The sequence below is a fragment of the Salvelinus fontinalis genome, chromosome 25 (assembly GCF_029448725.1).
Source record: "Salvelinus fontinalis isolate EN_2023a chromosome 25, ASM2944872v1, whole genome shotgun sequence".
Lineage (NCBI taxonomy): Eukaryota > Metazoa > Chordata > Actinopteri > Salmoniformes > Salmonidae > Salvelinus > Salvelinus fontinalis.
In genome coordinates, this window is record NC_074689.1 from 7038484 (window position 1) to 7054398 (window position 15915).

General features: G+C 40.4%; 1 protein-coding gene across 2 annotated transcripts in view; it reads left to right on the plus strand.

Moving 5' to 3' along the window:
• The first annotated feature begins 862 nt into the window (after window positions 1-862).
• Window positions 863-15915, plus strand: part of LOC129822816 (E3 ubiquitin-protein ligase RNF152-like) — a 58405-nt gene continuing 43352 nt past the window's right edge. For both annotated transcript variants that reach the window (XM_055881244.1, XM_055881242.1), the window contains exon 1: window positions 863-1064. The gene's annotated coding sequence lies outside the window, so the exon portion shown is untranslated. The remainder of the gene's footprint in view (window positions 1065-15915) is intronic.

The window sequence follows — 15915 nt, forward strand, 5'->3', positions numbered from 1 at the left end:
TGCTCCAAGAACGTTAAGAAACAATGTTCTTCTGTGCGAATTTCAGTACTTTAGCAAAACGTTTCCAACAGGTTTCCTCATGGTTCTATATAAAGTCATGTCCTCAACCTGTTCTGAGAAAGTGAAGACAAGTTCCTATAAAAACCACAAGAAAAATGTTGTAACGTTCAAAGAATATTCTACAAATGTCATTTAAAAACATACATTCTGTTCTCAGTATGAACAAAACTCTCTCTGTCATCTATTTTGTTAAGTGTGTTCAGGTATGTTGGCCGCGCCCACTAATTGGCCACACCTGAGTGCATGTTTCCTCTGAAATGGGGTCTGTTTGAATAGACTAAACTCACATGGCATGCTAGCTCCATCCTGGAGCAGTGGACTAATTCCATGGTTAGAAAACTGAAAATTATAGGTTTGAATCTCACAGATACTGTGTCAAAACAAATGGGTTCGCCATTATTAATGCCTAAGGAAATGAAATTGCATGTGTTCAATCTGTGCTTGAAGTTAAAAAGAGAAAACTCAAAATAAGCTAGCAGTGTTTTTAAAAGTTTTATTGAAACATTCAGTGAAAGTTTATGGAAGTTATTTAAAAACCTTACAAATAGCTTATAATTTCCGTTATCAAACCTCCCAGGAAAACGTTCCAAGGAACCATCACTGTATTCAAAAAAAAAAAACATTCCCAGAACAGGTGAATTTTCACTTCTGTTCCCAGATTAAATTTTTTAAAATAGGTTAAAAGAAATATTCAGGTTTACCAGTCAGGAAACATATGGCTTCGTTACCACAAACAATGTAAGACCAAAAACATACGTCCCCACAACTTCTAAGGAACCAAATCTGCTAGTTGGGTAACCACATACTAAACGGTCTTTGCTGTCACCACTCCGTGAAGTCGCCAGAATTTCGCAATCGCTGCCAGTCCAGTCTAGTCTTTGCTCGTTCGGAGGAGACAGAGCCCAGGTACAGACAGACAAAACTATCAAACAGACACTGAAGCCGAATGTGGATTGCTGCTGTAGGCTACTAAATGCATACATGACAAACAGCGGATATTAAAGGTGAGATTAAGATTATATTGTTGTCGTGCATATTGTAATGTATGGTAGGCTATATTGATTCTGTAAACAATATGTCTACAAATGTTGCAATGCCTAGGCTATCAACATTCGGCTAGGTGAGACAATGTTAGAAAGAAATATCATACGCTCTGTCTCGAGCCTGCAGCGCTCTGTTGGCTTGGTGCGTTGTCCTTTCTCCGATAATAATGTTAAAGGAAATGTTAACCATACGTTATCAGACCGATTGCGAAAATAAAACATTCATTGCCCTCTGATGGACAGACATCCTTATTTTTTCCCACAAATAATTTAACCTAGATTTCAAACTTTACGTTTTTTTGCGTAGATTTCAATTTTGTTTACACATACGTTTATAATGCAATGCATTGATAGGTGAGGTCAAAATGAAACTAAATCAATCGTTTTTTTTTTAGAACGCTAACAACTTATTCGAATGTTCTACCCTGTTCATAATTTGATGTAATAATTGTGTTATGCAGTTGATTTACAGTCTTTTTGTAGTTGCTTGTAGGCTATTTGACTTCAGAGCCCACTCCGGTCTATATCCTCATTTCGCAGACAGAGAGAAAAGAGAAAGAATGTTGTCCCTTGCAATGTGTAGGCCTAAGTGTTTCTAACTTTTATCTAGTCTTTGGAGGGCAAAGAGTTTACACTCCTTTCTTTACGCACACCGGCAATGGTGCGCGGGTCAGCTGTTTGTTCACCCGCACCCACCCGCAATTGCTAATAACCCATCTGCAACCGCCTGACTAAGCCTATACAGTGTATTTGAAAAGTATTCAGACCCCTTGACTTCCACATTTTGTTATGTTACAGCCTTCTTCTAAAATGTACTAAATTGCTTTTGTCTCATCAATCTACACACAACACCCATAATACCAAAGCGAAAACAGGTTTTTAGAAATAAAAACAGAAAATATACATTTACATAAGTATTCAGACCCTTTATTCAGTACTTCTTGAAGCACTGTTGGGAGCGATTACAGCCTTGAGTCTTCTTGAGTATGAACCCTACAAGCTTGGCACACCTGTATTTGGGGAGTTTCTCCCATTCTTCTCTGCAGATCCGCTCAAGCTCTGTCAGGTTGGATGGGGAGCGTCGCTGCAGGTTGGATGGGGAGCGTCGCTGCACAGCTATGTTCAGGTCTCTCTAGAACTGTTCGATCGGGTCCAAGTTTGGGCTCTGGTTGGGCCACTCAAGGATATTCAGAGACTTGTCCCGAAGCCACTCCTGCGTTGTCTTGGCCGTGTGCTTAGGGTCATTGTCCTGTTGGAAGGTGAACCTTCGCCCCAGTCTGAGGTCCTGAGCGCTCAGGAGCAGAGTTTCATCAAGGAACTCTCTGTACTTTGCTCTGTTCATCTTTCCCCTGATCCTAACTAGTCTCCCAATCCCTGCCACTGAAAAACATCCCCACAGCATGATACTGCCACCACCATGCTTCACCATAGGGATGGAATCTTGTTTATCATGGTCTGAGAGTCCTTTAGGTGCCTTTTGGCAAACTCAAAGCGGACTGTCATGTGCCTTTTACTGATGAGTGGCTTCCGTTGAGCCACTCTACTATAAAGGCCTGATTGGATGAGTGCTGCAGAGAGGGTTGTTCTTCTGGAAGGTTCTCCCATCTCCACAGAGGAACTCTGGAGCTCTGTCAGAGTGACCATTGGGTTTTTGGTCCCCTCCCTGACAAAGGCCCTCCTCCCCCGATTGCTCAGTTTGGCCGGGAAGAGTCTTGGTGGTTCCAAACTTCTTCCATTTAAGAATTTTGGAGGCCACTGTGTTCTTGGAGACCTTCAATGCTGCAGAACATTTTTAGTACCCTACATTTCTAATACCCTCGACACAAGCCTGTCTCCGAGCTCTACGGACAATTCCTTTGACCTCATGCCCTGGTTTTTGCTCTGAAATGCACTGTCAACTGTTAGACCTGCATGTCTGTGCCTTTCCAAATCATGTCCAATCAATTGAATTTAACACAGATGGACTCCGATCAAGTTGTAGAAACATCTCAAGGATGATCAATGGAAACGGGTACCTGCGCTCAGTTTCGAGTCTCATAGCAAAGTGTTTGAATACTTATGTAAATAAGGTATTTATGTGTTTTTTATTTTTAATAAAAGTGCTAAAATGTTTAAAAACATGTTTTGATTTGTCATTGTGGGGTATTGTGTGTAGATTGATTATATATATTTTTTGTTAATACATTTTCGAATAAGGCTGCATCGTAACAAAATGTGGAAAAAGTCAAGGGGTCTGAATACTTTCCCGAATGTGATCAATTTAGATGTTTCTGCTTATAATCTCTGACATTTTTGGTAGGTTATTTGTTAGTCAACTTGTCTATAATTAGGTACATGCAGCTTCTCTTCTGTCATTATACGTTGCCCCTTCACTTGACATGCCATAGGCCTATTTGAAGTCCTGTCTTGTGACTGTCGAATTTGCATAACGCCTCACAATCGTCACACATAACATACACTCTTAGAATTTGTATTGCATTTTTTAACACGTTCTTGCGTCTAGCTTTGGATGGCATGTGCTACTTTAAACACAATCACTGTGATTTGTGTACATTTTATGTACATTTTTCAACACATTTTGTGTCGATTCCTGCAAATAATGTGTTAAAAGCTGAAAAACATACAACACACACTAGATGTCATATTATTGACCAATCGAATTGCGGATCCGAAGTCAACATGTGTCTATGCTGTGGCCTCACACCCTGGCCTTCACACATCTTGAAAAGTGAAGTGACAACTGACAACCTGCAGTGATTCTCAGCCAGCCAGCAGAAGGAATATGAAACATGAAACAATGTAAACGTATTATTTATCTGAACGGCAACAGTTTAGCCTTGATTTCTAAAAATATAATGTGTCTCAGACGAGTTTTCAAGAAGTTAGGACATTTAGGCAAATTTCTACCGTAACTGTTATCATATCATATTTCCCAGCATGTTCTACTGCAGGTTGATTTAGAAAAATAGTTTTTTATATCTGTGCTTTTGCATGTACATTGTTTGAGTCATTAATCTTATGCTACGCTAAGATAAATAACATAATTTTTTTCTAAACTAATCCAATCAGTTAGTTTTTGCATTTGTTACTGAAATCATTGTTCCAGTCTAAATGGAATGCGTAGTCTCCTCCCAATGTTCCTAACCCTGGCAGTCATTCTGAATGCAGGTTGCAGGGGAATAAAAACCCCAACTGTTGGCTGTTCTAACGCTGGCTGGATTCCAATAGGAATTATACATCACTTTGCATAATGTGACTTGCAGGCGGGTTTGCAAAAATCTGGTAATGTTCCCAAAGGTCCCAGGATTTTCACATATCCCAGTTGAAAGCTTCGTGGAAACTGGAGGGAATATTCAGGAAACCTCGACTCCTTCAACCACGTTTTCCATTAAAGATACTAGAGTTCTCCAATGCTATTTGCAGACCTGATGTGGCCTGTAAAACCAATAGTTTCAGGCCACTGTATCAGCTAATCTATTTTTAAAAGTAAGGCCTTACAAGATTTGAATGAAACCACTCACCTAGAAACTCAATTGGTGATAAGCACAGGTTTGAATAGAAACAAATTCAATAACCATGTCTGTATCACTAACATGACTAACTAGTCATGGCTGGTAATACTACAATTCCCTCGAAAAGTCAAGGCACACTGGGAAATTATATTGGAGGCGTGGCTTAGTGGGAGCTTGGCTTTCAGTTATTGCCTCTTGGCCACCTGTGAGTAGAAGTGTCGTACCAGTTTAACTGGTCTATGGTAGAGGGTTATTCAATTGGAGGTGTGGCTTAGTGGTGGCGTGCCATTCAGTTCGACATTTTTGGCCACCTGTCAGTGGAAGTGTTTTACCATTTACCTGGTGTATGATAGATTTTTAATGTTTGCCTCTGACAAGGAATAAATGGCTACCTTATCGAGTCTGTTCTCCTGTATCTCATCTATAAAATTTCCCTGGACAGCAAATCTAACTGGCACTAAAATGTTTGAAGTCTTTCATGAAGGATATTTTGCATGTACAGAATGTAAGATTTTGTATATGGAGCACTCACTGTGTTAAATTTACAGAATGTTAAAGTGGATTACAACACACTATGTGTAAAAAAAAATAATAATACATTTTTTTCACACATCCGTGTGTTTAGTTCGGGATGACATATTGTATTACTTTCACATAATCACTGTGTTGAAAAATTTACAAAAATCATGTGTTAAATGTGCCAAAACGATGATTGTGTTAAAATAACACTTGTTTTTTTTAATACATTTGTTCTTAGAGTGTAGATCCACGATGACTTCGGATCAGCAATGTGATTGGTCAATAATCTAACACATCTTGAGTGTGTTGTATGGTTGTCAGCTTTTAACATTAATTGCAGGAATTGATTCACAATGTACACAAATCATGTTCGGTCAACATGTCCTCCCTAACTAGACACGCGGATGTGTTAAAAAAAAAAAAAAAATCTCTAAGAGTGTAGGCACTGCTATCACCATCCTCATCCCTTCTCTTTATTTTCAACTCTCCATTTCGCAGCTTTTGTCTTATTGAAGTGTACGATATTGTCCTCTTTGCCTCAGTGGATCATCAGCAACTTTTTCTGCCGGTTTCCAAAAGCAATTGGTGATTGGCGTATAGGCTATTTGCCGCTTGTAAAGTTAGGCCCTAAAGTTTAGGCTTACACACTAATGGCAGATAAATGATGAGAGTAAAAAACAAAATGCAGCCTATAGATATAAATTGCACAAGAATGATACATTTATGGATTTTTAGGTATTATTTTCTCGTTAATCAACCCCTCTGGATATAGCCGTGAGGATAACTCGCACATCACCAACACACACATTTGCTTTGTTATCCTTTTGGAGACAAACATTTATTCCCATTAAAAATCCTATTTACCCTAACCCCTTAACCGAACCTTAACTCCAAACCCTAGTTGTAACCACTTCTTTGGGACCTCTGGGACCCGCAAGGATAGTACAACCACACCCACACACAAAGTTTTTATTTTCCTATCATTTATTGATATGCATACTGAGTGATATGTGCACTTTGAGGTCAAATATACTTTAACATATTATATTGTAAATAGCAGGGATACTGTGGTTTGGGATTTGTTGTAATCTAGCCTTCTGTATGGACCAGAGGGAATGTCCCATTCCCCATTTAGGCAGCCTTGAGCTTGGCTTTCATGGCTTTTAGCCTGTACTGCTTTGAAAAAATAATACTGAATAATTGAAAGCCTGTTTAAGCTAGAGATATCTGTAATTTTGTATGGGCTCAATCCACCCCATCCGCCTATGTCGGCCTTCCACATCTGCGGTGGAAAGTGGCAGAGCTACAGGGCTGTTAGTAAGACCAGGAGACATCCTGAAAATCTGTCTTTTAACGAAAACGTCTGTAGCGTCCGAACTAATATGACCCCTCTATGTAAAGATGAGACTCTCACAAACACGATGGTGTTCTCCGTTTTGTTCTACGACTTGTCTGAAAGTAACTCAGTACAGGTTTTAAAAAAAGAATGGAAGTGTGGAAGTTGTTCTGTGCCCCCCCCAAAAGGGGGTTAAATATGTGTACTATCTCCTAGATATAGGACAGACGCTTCAAAACCTTATTCCTTATTTGTGTTTCTGCCATTTATGAACGTGCTATTCAATGTGTTTTTATATTTCATCAAATCATTTTTAAATATTTTTTTGATACCTACACGGGTTCTAAAATAGAGGTTAAACAGTAAAGGATACTCCTACAAACTGTATATAAGAACCATGGAGGGAATTGACTTGTGAGCATAATCAGAAGTGACAAGGACAGCAGAACAAGAGGTGGTTTTCAAAACCAGATGTCTTAGAGACCCATACATGGCAGAGAGAGGCCACATTTTTGTGGAGAATTTCACTTTCAACATGTATTTAGCCCCATCCCTCGGCTGTTTATCAAATTAAAGGGTGTGATGAACATTTTGTTGTATTTCCCATCGCATATTGCCCCTCTAAAGATCCACTCCAGTTAGGTATTAGGTGAAGATACAGTATATGTTTCTTTAAATCTCTCCCTTTCATTTAAACCACAGTTTTCTGTGAATGATCACCCAGTAGCTTGATTAAGCTTCAACAAATTTAGCTACAGTTGTGTTTGCGTTGTGTTTTAATTCATCTGATTTGTCAATGTTCTACTATTTTAAGTAAGGTTTTGTGCTGCTTTCGGATAATGATTCTGGGGATAGCAACAAAGTAAATACATCCTTGAAGTTGAGAGGGAGAGAGGAAGAGAAAATAAGAAGAGAGACAGAGGATGAGAGAGGAGAGCTTTTGACAGATCTGAGGCTTTGAAAATTGTCATTTGGAGTTTAATGCTCTATGGCAGGTTATTTTGGGGAGGTTTTCTACCTGCTTTTAAGGTGAATGGGAGAGACATTTGAAATCAGTCTGGAAGCTGTGATTGTGGCGGCAGAAAAGGTTAAAGCTTTCCTCTAGATGTGACCGCAGCTGCATCCACCTGACAGGTGTTTGATGATCCAGTTTTGGAGGTGTCGCTGAATGTGCAAGGATGTGGAATTTTAGTTCAACCTACTTTCTTTAGGATAAACATGAATAGGTGTATAGTATGCATCTTTCTTTTAACTGTGTTTGCAAGTATTTTCCAATAAAACATTTAAAGACTGTGAGGCAAGAATGATGCTGGTCTGTATTTGTGAATGTTCACAAAAGTGGACATGGCAATTTGGTCAATATTTTTGCCTAGTGGCCTTTCTAAAGACAAGATGCAGCTATACGTTTTGCGTGAAAACATGGCAATACATAGTAGCTGAGGCAGTGGGAGTACCTTTTTGTATTTTTCTCCACTATCAATGGATCAGTGATTGACACCCACACTAATTTAATCAATGGGTTGGAAGGAGGAAATATGACTATTATAGAATACTAACTACATATGGGTTTCAAAATGAATATGCCTCTGTTGATTTTACAGTTGGATAATCTTATGAATAAATAGAGAAAGATTCAATGCCGGGAGTTATTACAATCATACATCCTTCTACGTTCACACCCTTCAGGTGTGTGTTTGTCTAAGATCTCTTGGGATCCATCCATCCTCACTTTCTCCCCTCCTCCTCTTGCTTCTCCTCTCCTGTCTTCAATACAACACTTTCAACACACCTCTCTCTTTCTCATCACCCACCCTCTCTCTCGTTCTCTCTCTCCCCCCTCTCTCGCTCTCTTTCTCTTTGTTACGTTTTCCAAAACTGCTCCTCCACCTCTGCTGTCCCCCTAATTAATTTCTACTTTCCCAAGATGGCTTTCTCAGGTCCTCTCTTTCCTCCTCTCTTCATCCCCTCCCCCCTCTATTAATTTGCATCCTGGCTCTACGCTCCATGTGGCTGGCTGCCCAAGTGTTTCTCCTGGAGTCAGCTGGCTAATTGGGTCCCATCTGTTGGGAGAGAGAGAGGTCTGTGCCGAATCCAGGCTAATTTGTGTCTGGATTTTTACCATATTGACTGAGTTCTGCTGGGCCAATGGCACCATGTTCACCGTTTCAGTGGTCTTAGACTCACAAACACCTAATAGTTTTTTTTTTGTAGTTGCTCATGGACTCTGTGCCATAGACTGACTGGGCAGAAATGTTCCAAGTATTGCTCCTTCCATATCCCATTCTGTATGCTAATATTTTGAAGGTGTAATGACGAGTTGTGTGGGTAACCTAAACCTTCAGCTTGAAATGCCTCCACCCGCTCCATGGAATTACATTTTTTTCCGGTATCATAGCTGGGCAAGACGATGTCAAGAGGGTGGTCATGCGTGTTTGCGAGGCAGAAGACGCAAGATCAATCCCAATAGTGTACTTGTGATTGTGGAAGCTATACTGTTAAACAAGCAACACGAGCCACATTACATAAGGACTAGGCTGAAGTGCATACAGATAAAGGCTTCATCACAGCTGTGTTGTTGCTATGTTATTGTTCCTGTTCTGTTCTGACCAAGTAAAAACCAAACGTACAGTACTTCCTCCCACATGCTCTCTGCACTGCCTTTAATCTCACACTGATTGCATCAAGCCTCAGCAGCTCAGTAGCAGGATGCAAACTACCCACAGTACTGAGGAAGTGGTGAGGTCTTAAGCTTGGTGATGATCTGCAGTTGGCATGCTAGCACCCTTAACAACAAGAACTTAAAAGAGGATCGCAAAAGACGCACAACACAAAGGTGCCTGTTCACACAAGCATGAGAGAAATGGCTGTCCCTTTTAACCAAAGAGTTAAAACTTCTAACAGGTAAAATAGAGGGGATAGCCTATGTCCAAAAGGGCCCTGGTCAAAAGTAGTGGGCTATAAAGGGAGTAGGGTGACATTTGGGATGCAGACGTAAAGTTGGTGCTACAGGCTACCTAGCTACGGATATTCTATTGGTAGTTCACCCAGTGCAGAGGCAGTCTATTGGATCACTGCCACTGTGCACAACTTATCACACTGCAACTCTTGAATGTTCAATAAGACCATATGCTGTGTTTGGCTTTCATTTATGTTCTGTTCTTATTAATGCGTAGTATGACTCCCTCGGGTTCTCTTGTAAAATCAAACACATCCAACCTGTTTAAAAATGTGTTTGTACCAGTCATCTGTGAATCTGCAAGATAGATAGTTTGTGTGTTCTGTTTTTTTCATGCTTTAATTATATTTAGCCTGGGTTACTATGGACCGTTACCAGTCTAGATGTTGGAGTTGACACATATACCCTGTCACTTTATCTTCCACATCATGCTGACCCATCTCTCTCTCATCTCTCTATCTTGCTCTCCCTCTCTCCCCCCTCCTTCTCTCTTTCTCTCTGTACCTGATGACTTTGTGATTCATCATGGTTCTCATCTCCTTCCCCTCTGTGAGGGCTGTTTGTAATAACTGTGTTTTATGCATATAAAAAAAAAAAATCAGACAATTGATGGGGTGCCAGCAATGACCTTCTATAATGATGGAACGTCTTTGTATCTTCCATCTGAAAAATGAGTGAAATTTATTTTGCAGAGGTAGGGTGAACAGGCGGAATGAAACAGGGTGTAAGATATTTGGCCCTGTTATGTTACTTCTCCTTTCTCAGCACAAAAATAATAAAGAGAGAAGGGAAAATGTCAATAGTGATATTGAGATGGAGAACTTTCATAGTAAGAGACCACAGGTTACCCGCCCGGTTTTGAGAATTGAGACACAAATTGAGGCTGAATGGCCCAGGGGACTGGACTGGTGTCGTTTGATGTTTTCCTTCATGTACTTTTTGGCACTTATTTGAATTTAGGTTATATTGAGGAATTTAGGGACATTTTTAGAAGTGATAGTCCAGGTCCACAACCTGTTAGTGAGCAGATATTGGTGTGTATGTGTTTGATTCTTTGAGTCTCTAACCGACATTCATTTTGTTTTCCCGCCCTATCTAAAATGAGCTTTCCATGCATACAAACACACAGGCATATTGATACACCGGGCAGCGTCCCAAATGGCACCCTATTCCCTATATAGTGCACTACTTTTAACCAGATCCCAGGCTCTAGTCACATACACCAGATAAGTGCAGTGAAATGTGTTGTTTATCAGGGTCAGACATAGTAGTACGGCACCCTTGGAAACAAATGAGGGTTAATTGCCTGGCTCAAGGGCACATTGATAGATTTTTTTCCCGAACCAGCAACCCTTCAGTTACTAGCATTTTAGATGCATAGACTAGGCCATCTATCCTTAATGACATTTTTAAATGCATTTCCGAGGCCTTCCTTGATCTCCAGTATTTAAATGCTGTTTTTCTTTCGTTCACCTACTAGTTTTGCTGCAATGTCTTCAAATTAGATCACTCACCATCTTCCAGGGGTTCCTGTTTCAGACGACATCTCTTCCTGTTGATAAATTCTGTTATTTCTAGCTTCCTGGATGTATTCTAAATTGGGGCTGTGTTTGAAATGGCACCGTATTACCTACATGGTGCACTACTTTTTGTCTAGAGCCCTATGTGAACCCAATGGGACCTGATCAAAAGTAGTGCACTACATTGGGAATATGGTGCAATTTGGGACGTAGTGTCTAATGGCGACGGTGAATGCATCCATTTTTGTCAGATGAAAGTGATTTACTATGCTTCAAACCAGCCATTAAAGTTACACTATGCAGAAATGGCTCCGCCATTTCCTGGTTGCTAAAACGCTAATAGTCTGCCTAATTTCAGTTTATGTGAGAAAATAAGCTAGTATAGTGTAGAGAATCATTGTACCATCTAATTCGCTGTGAAATATTTTTTCCATTACCAAAAATATTGTTGTTTCAGCTGTTTGAAGCTGGTGTACAAAACCGAAGGTAAAAGATGAAAAAACAAAACATGAGAACGTGACGCATAGAAATAGCGCACATAGAACAGATCTACCAATTCTTAGACTTGCTTTCAAGTAGAATGATAGATCTATAACCATATAACATATCTAGGAGAATTTGTTCAAGTCTCCCAAAAAGTTACACGTAGCCACTTGAAGACGAGAGAAGGCAGTGATTATTTTAGCATTTAGCTGCAGCTAACCCATCACAACATTGAAAGGTGAAAGAACGCATAACCACACGCACGGTTGTTTTCATAGAAAAGTTTCAGCACACAGCACAGCATGGCTTCACAGCACACGTGGTCTTCTGTTACATTTTGGTTTGTATTGAACAGACCTTGTTATTGTAGTATAGTGTGTACAACCCCCCCAGAATCAAGCCACCTAAAAGACATGTGAAGAAGAGATCATCTTCGACCTTGAGGGATTGCTGATGAGTGGGTAGTTAGCCAGTGTGTGTGAGAAAATGCGGTGGCAGTTGTGGCTGGTGAATGAATGGAATGGTTTGATAGCGTTCCATTAATTTCACTTCAGCCACTACTAGGGGCCATCTCCCCCTTACCAGCCTCTATTGTGTGTTTGGTAGATGAATGGTGATCTCCAACAGAGTGTGTAGAGGGTACAGAGGTGAACAGTGTGTGTGGTGAACTGAGTGGTTCCCTGGAGCTCTCCAGGCTCTTTCAGGGGTGACTTATTTTCCTCCTTCGTCAGACCAGACAGTCAGGCAGTCAGTCAGTCTGGCCCCTGACACGGCTCACTGTTCTTATCAATACTAAACGCCTCAGGATGGTGTTTCCTGCTTGTTTTAACACATACTCAGAAAAGTCCGGACAACTCTCAGGACAGACGGTGGTAGTTGTCCTTTCATCCCCATCTGTATTTGGGCCATATGGGAAAATCTGTGTGTACCATCATGCCAACCCATTGTCACTTATTTTCATGCCAAACAATGGAGTTGGCAAGAGAACAAACTGATCTGGGACCAGGTTAGGAAACCAGTATAAAGGACTCAAAATGGAAGGATTTTAGCGTTGATTGGGTTGCTCTAATGATCATCATCATTACCTTGAAGGAAGAGGCTTTTATTTTTGTTCGGGAAACATTATTTGTCAAATAATCCAGAAACGATTGATGGATGGAGTGTGTGATGGAAGGAGGACGGTTAACATACAACGGTTGGAGAAACAGACCTTGAAGCTAGTACGTAGCTGTCAATGAGGAATTTGTCATATGATAATTGAATGTTCATGTTGACTGGAACATATTTCACTTCTGAAGAGTCACTGTCGATTACAGCATATGCCGAAGAGAAACTGGAAAGTAAGAAGAGATATTTGAAGCCCAGAGAGAGAGAGAGAGAGATGAGCGAGAGAAATGAGAAAGACAGAGAGAGGGTGATAAATGCCTGTCAGAGTAAGATTGATGGTTACAGTGTAATATCTCTAGAGCATCAAACTATAGAATGATGTTGTGACAGAGAAGAGAGATATGACCCCTCAGAGAGCATAATTTCTGCTTCCCAAATGGCACCCTAATTCCATTATAGGTCACTATTTTTTACCAGGACTCATAGGGGTCTAGTCAAAACTAGTGCACTATAAAGGTAATAGGATGGCATTTGGCACTCATGCAGTGTCGTTTACTAGGTACAGTCGTTAATGTGACACTGCACATGTCGACCCATGCCATTTCTATTGACCAGATGATGAACTGCAGCCAATAGACTCATCAACCATGGTTCACAATGGCTTATTTTTTTTCACCCTTGCTCCTTCTCTCTTTCTCTCTTTCTAGTGCACTACGTAGGGAGTAGGGTGCCATTTTGGATGCAGCCTCAGTCTGCCTGACAGGCACTCACTCTCACATCACATCAAATCAAACGTTATTTGTCACTTGCTTCGTAGCAGTGGTGTGTTTGAGACCACCTAAACCAAGACCGATTCAAGACCAAGACAGGAACATATCGAGTCCGAGTCAAGACCGAGAACGAGATGTGGGACACGGGGTCAGAGTCAAGACCGAGACCAGAAAAATGCGAGTCCAATTCAGGACATGATTGTAATTTTGTCAAATCACCACCATTATAAAAGTAAAAACTGTTAAGTATTTCTGTCTTCACATTTCAGGACAACTTATGGATTCTTTAGACATTTAGAAAACTGAAAAAAATAATACTCTGGTAAAAATAGAGCACAGTGGGGAACAATGGGCCTTCTACTCCTTCAGAGAAGGGCTAAGGATTTATATAAATTAGGATTATATTATTATTTTATTTAAAATTATGTTCTGATTTAATCTCTTCAGTTTTTGTTGGAAAGGAAAGGGTTAACACAAAAGATTTAAAAAAGTAACCAATCAGGATTTTTCATTGCTGGTCTCAGGGGAGATAAATCTGGCTAGCAAAGTCAGCCATTGGCTAGGCCATCAGAAGCCAGATAAAGGCATCTGCTATTCAACTGTATTAGGGCAACATTTTTGGAGTGACAGTGGAATCAACCAATCACGTTTTGACTTAATGAGTGGGACCATTTTAACAGGCAACAGGTCACTGCGCAAGAGCGAGCCGTAGTTTTCCCACGGTCTAACTAGCTAGCTTTTGTTGTCGGCTAGTTTGCAGTTTGAACCTTTACACCGGGGTTCCTCAAAAGCCTTTTCTGAGGGGTTACTCAAGGATCCTTTTCAATTGGAAAGGTTCTGCCGGTGTGGCCACCCAAAAGGTTATTCCAGGCACCTTTACTTCTAAGAGTGCACGGTAAATTTAGCATATAGTCTTCTGGAGGTTAGAGGCCCTTCCAAAAATGCACACTATTCCCTATGAAGTGCTCTGCTTTTTACCAGAGCAAGTACACTACTTTTGACAAAAGAAAACAACTAGGAAATAGGATGCCAGTTGGGATGTAAATGAACTTATGCATGAAGGAGGGATTTATAAATTGGGATGTAAGTGGGGTCCTGTTTTGTTTCTCCCTCCTGCCCTCTGTTTGCTGGCCAGGTAGCTAGATATTTTATTATTTCTCTCTTTCCTCAATCTGCCTGCCTAGCCATAGGCATCTCATTTTACTTTCAGATTTGACTCGGGGAATGAATCTGAAAGTTATTTCCCCTACCGAAGAATTGTCTTGCTGTGGTGGTGGCATGGTTGTGCTGGAGTCAAACAGGGTAGGGTTTCTTGCTGGGTAGGACTGACTGAGTCTGTGAGGCTGGAAACGAGGGGTGGGGTTAGGGGAGTTGTCAACAGGTTGTTATCCCGAGAGGGAAGTGTGTGTCTGTGTGTGTGCATGCATGCATGTGTACATGTACAGTACCACTCTAAAATTTGGACATACCTACTCATTCAAGGGTTTTTCTTTTTTTTAAACTATTTTCTACACTGTAGAATATCAACTGTATGAACTGTATGAAATAGCACATATGGGAATCATGTAGTAACCCAAATCAGAAAGATTTTAGATTCTTCAAATTAGCCACCCTTTGCCTTGATGACAGCTTTGCACACCCTTGGCATTCTCTGTGTCCAAACGTTTGACTGGTACTGTATGTGAATTTGTCCCAATACTTTTGCTCCCCTAAAATGGGGGGATTATATACAAAAAGTGTTGTAATTTCTGAACGGTTAACCTGATATGGATGAAAATACCCTCATTAAAGCTGACAATCTGCTCTTAAACCTCATAGTCATTGTTTAATTTAAAATCCAAACTTTTGGAGTATAGAGTCAAAAGAAGAAAAAATGCTTAATTGTGCCAATAATTACTGAGGGCACTGTATTTTGAGCACAGAAAGGCTTCATAATTCCCAAAGGATGTTAACTGACTGATAATATCTCAAAGAATAAAACATATAAGATATCCCAAGCCTGTGTTAACCTCAGACCTTATTTTCGGCATATATCTCAAAACCCAATTATTTCCCCCATTTAATATCTCCAATAGGAATGGCCAACATAGGCAGGTAAACACACAAAAATGAATACAGCATGTACACAGCACGCATTGATTTCAAGAAATGTTGCGTCATTTTTTACGTTGTTGCGTCATATTTCTTTGCATACTTTCCGTTGAAGCTTGCGTCAAAATATTTACAACCGGAGTACGCATTCGAGAAGTGCCCTCTGTGCTCAGTTTTGTGTCTTCGGAGTACAATAGTATGCATTTTGAGAAACACCCAGTGTTTTTCACCTCCAACAAACAAAACACCAAATTATGACATTTTTGGTGGAAGAATGGTGTCGTATACTTCTAATAAAGTTCCAGACACTTGTAGAATCTATTCCAAGCTACATTGAAGCTGCTCTGGCAACTCATGGTGGCCCAACGCTCTATGAAGAGACGTTTTTCATCATGAATCTTGTTCTGGAGGCAGCTCTGCACAGTGGTCACTCGCTAGCACAGCCACAAAGTCATAAAATTTGATTTTAAACCTAACCCTAACATTAACCCTAAACTAAGCCACACTTCTAGTTGTAA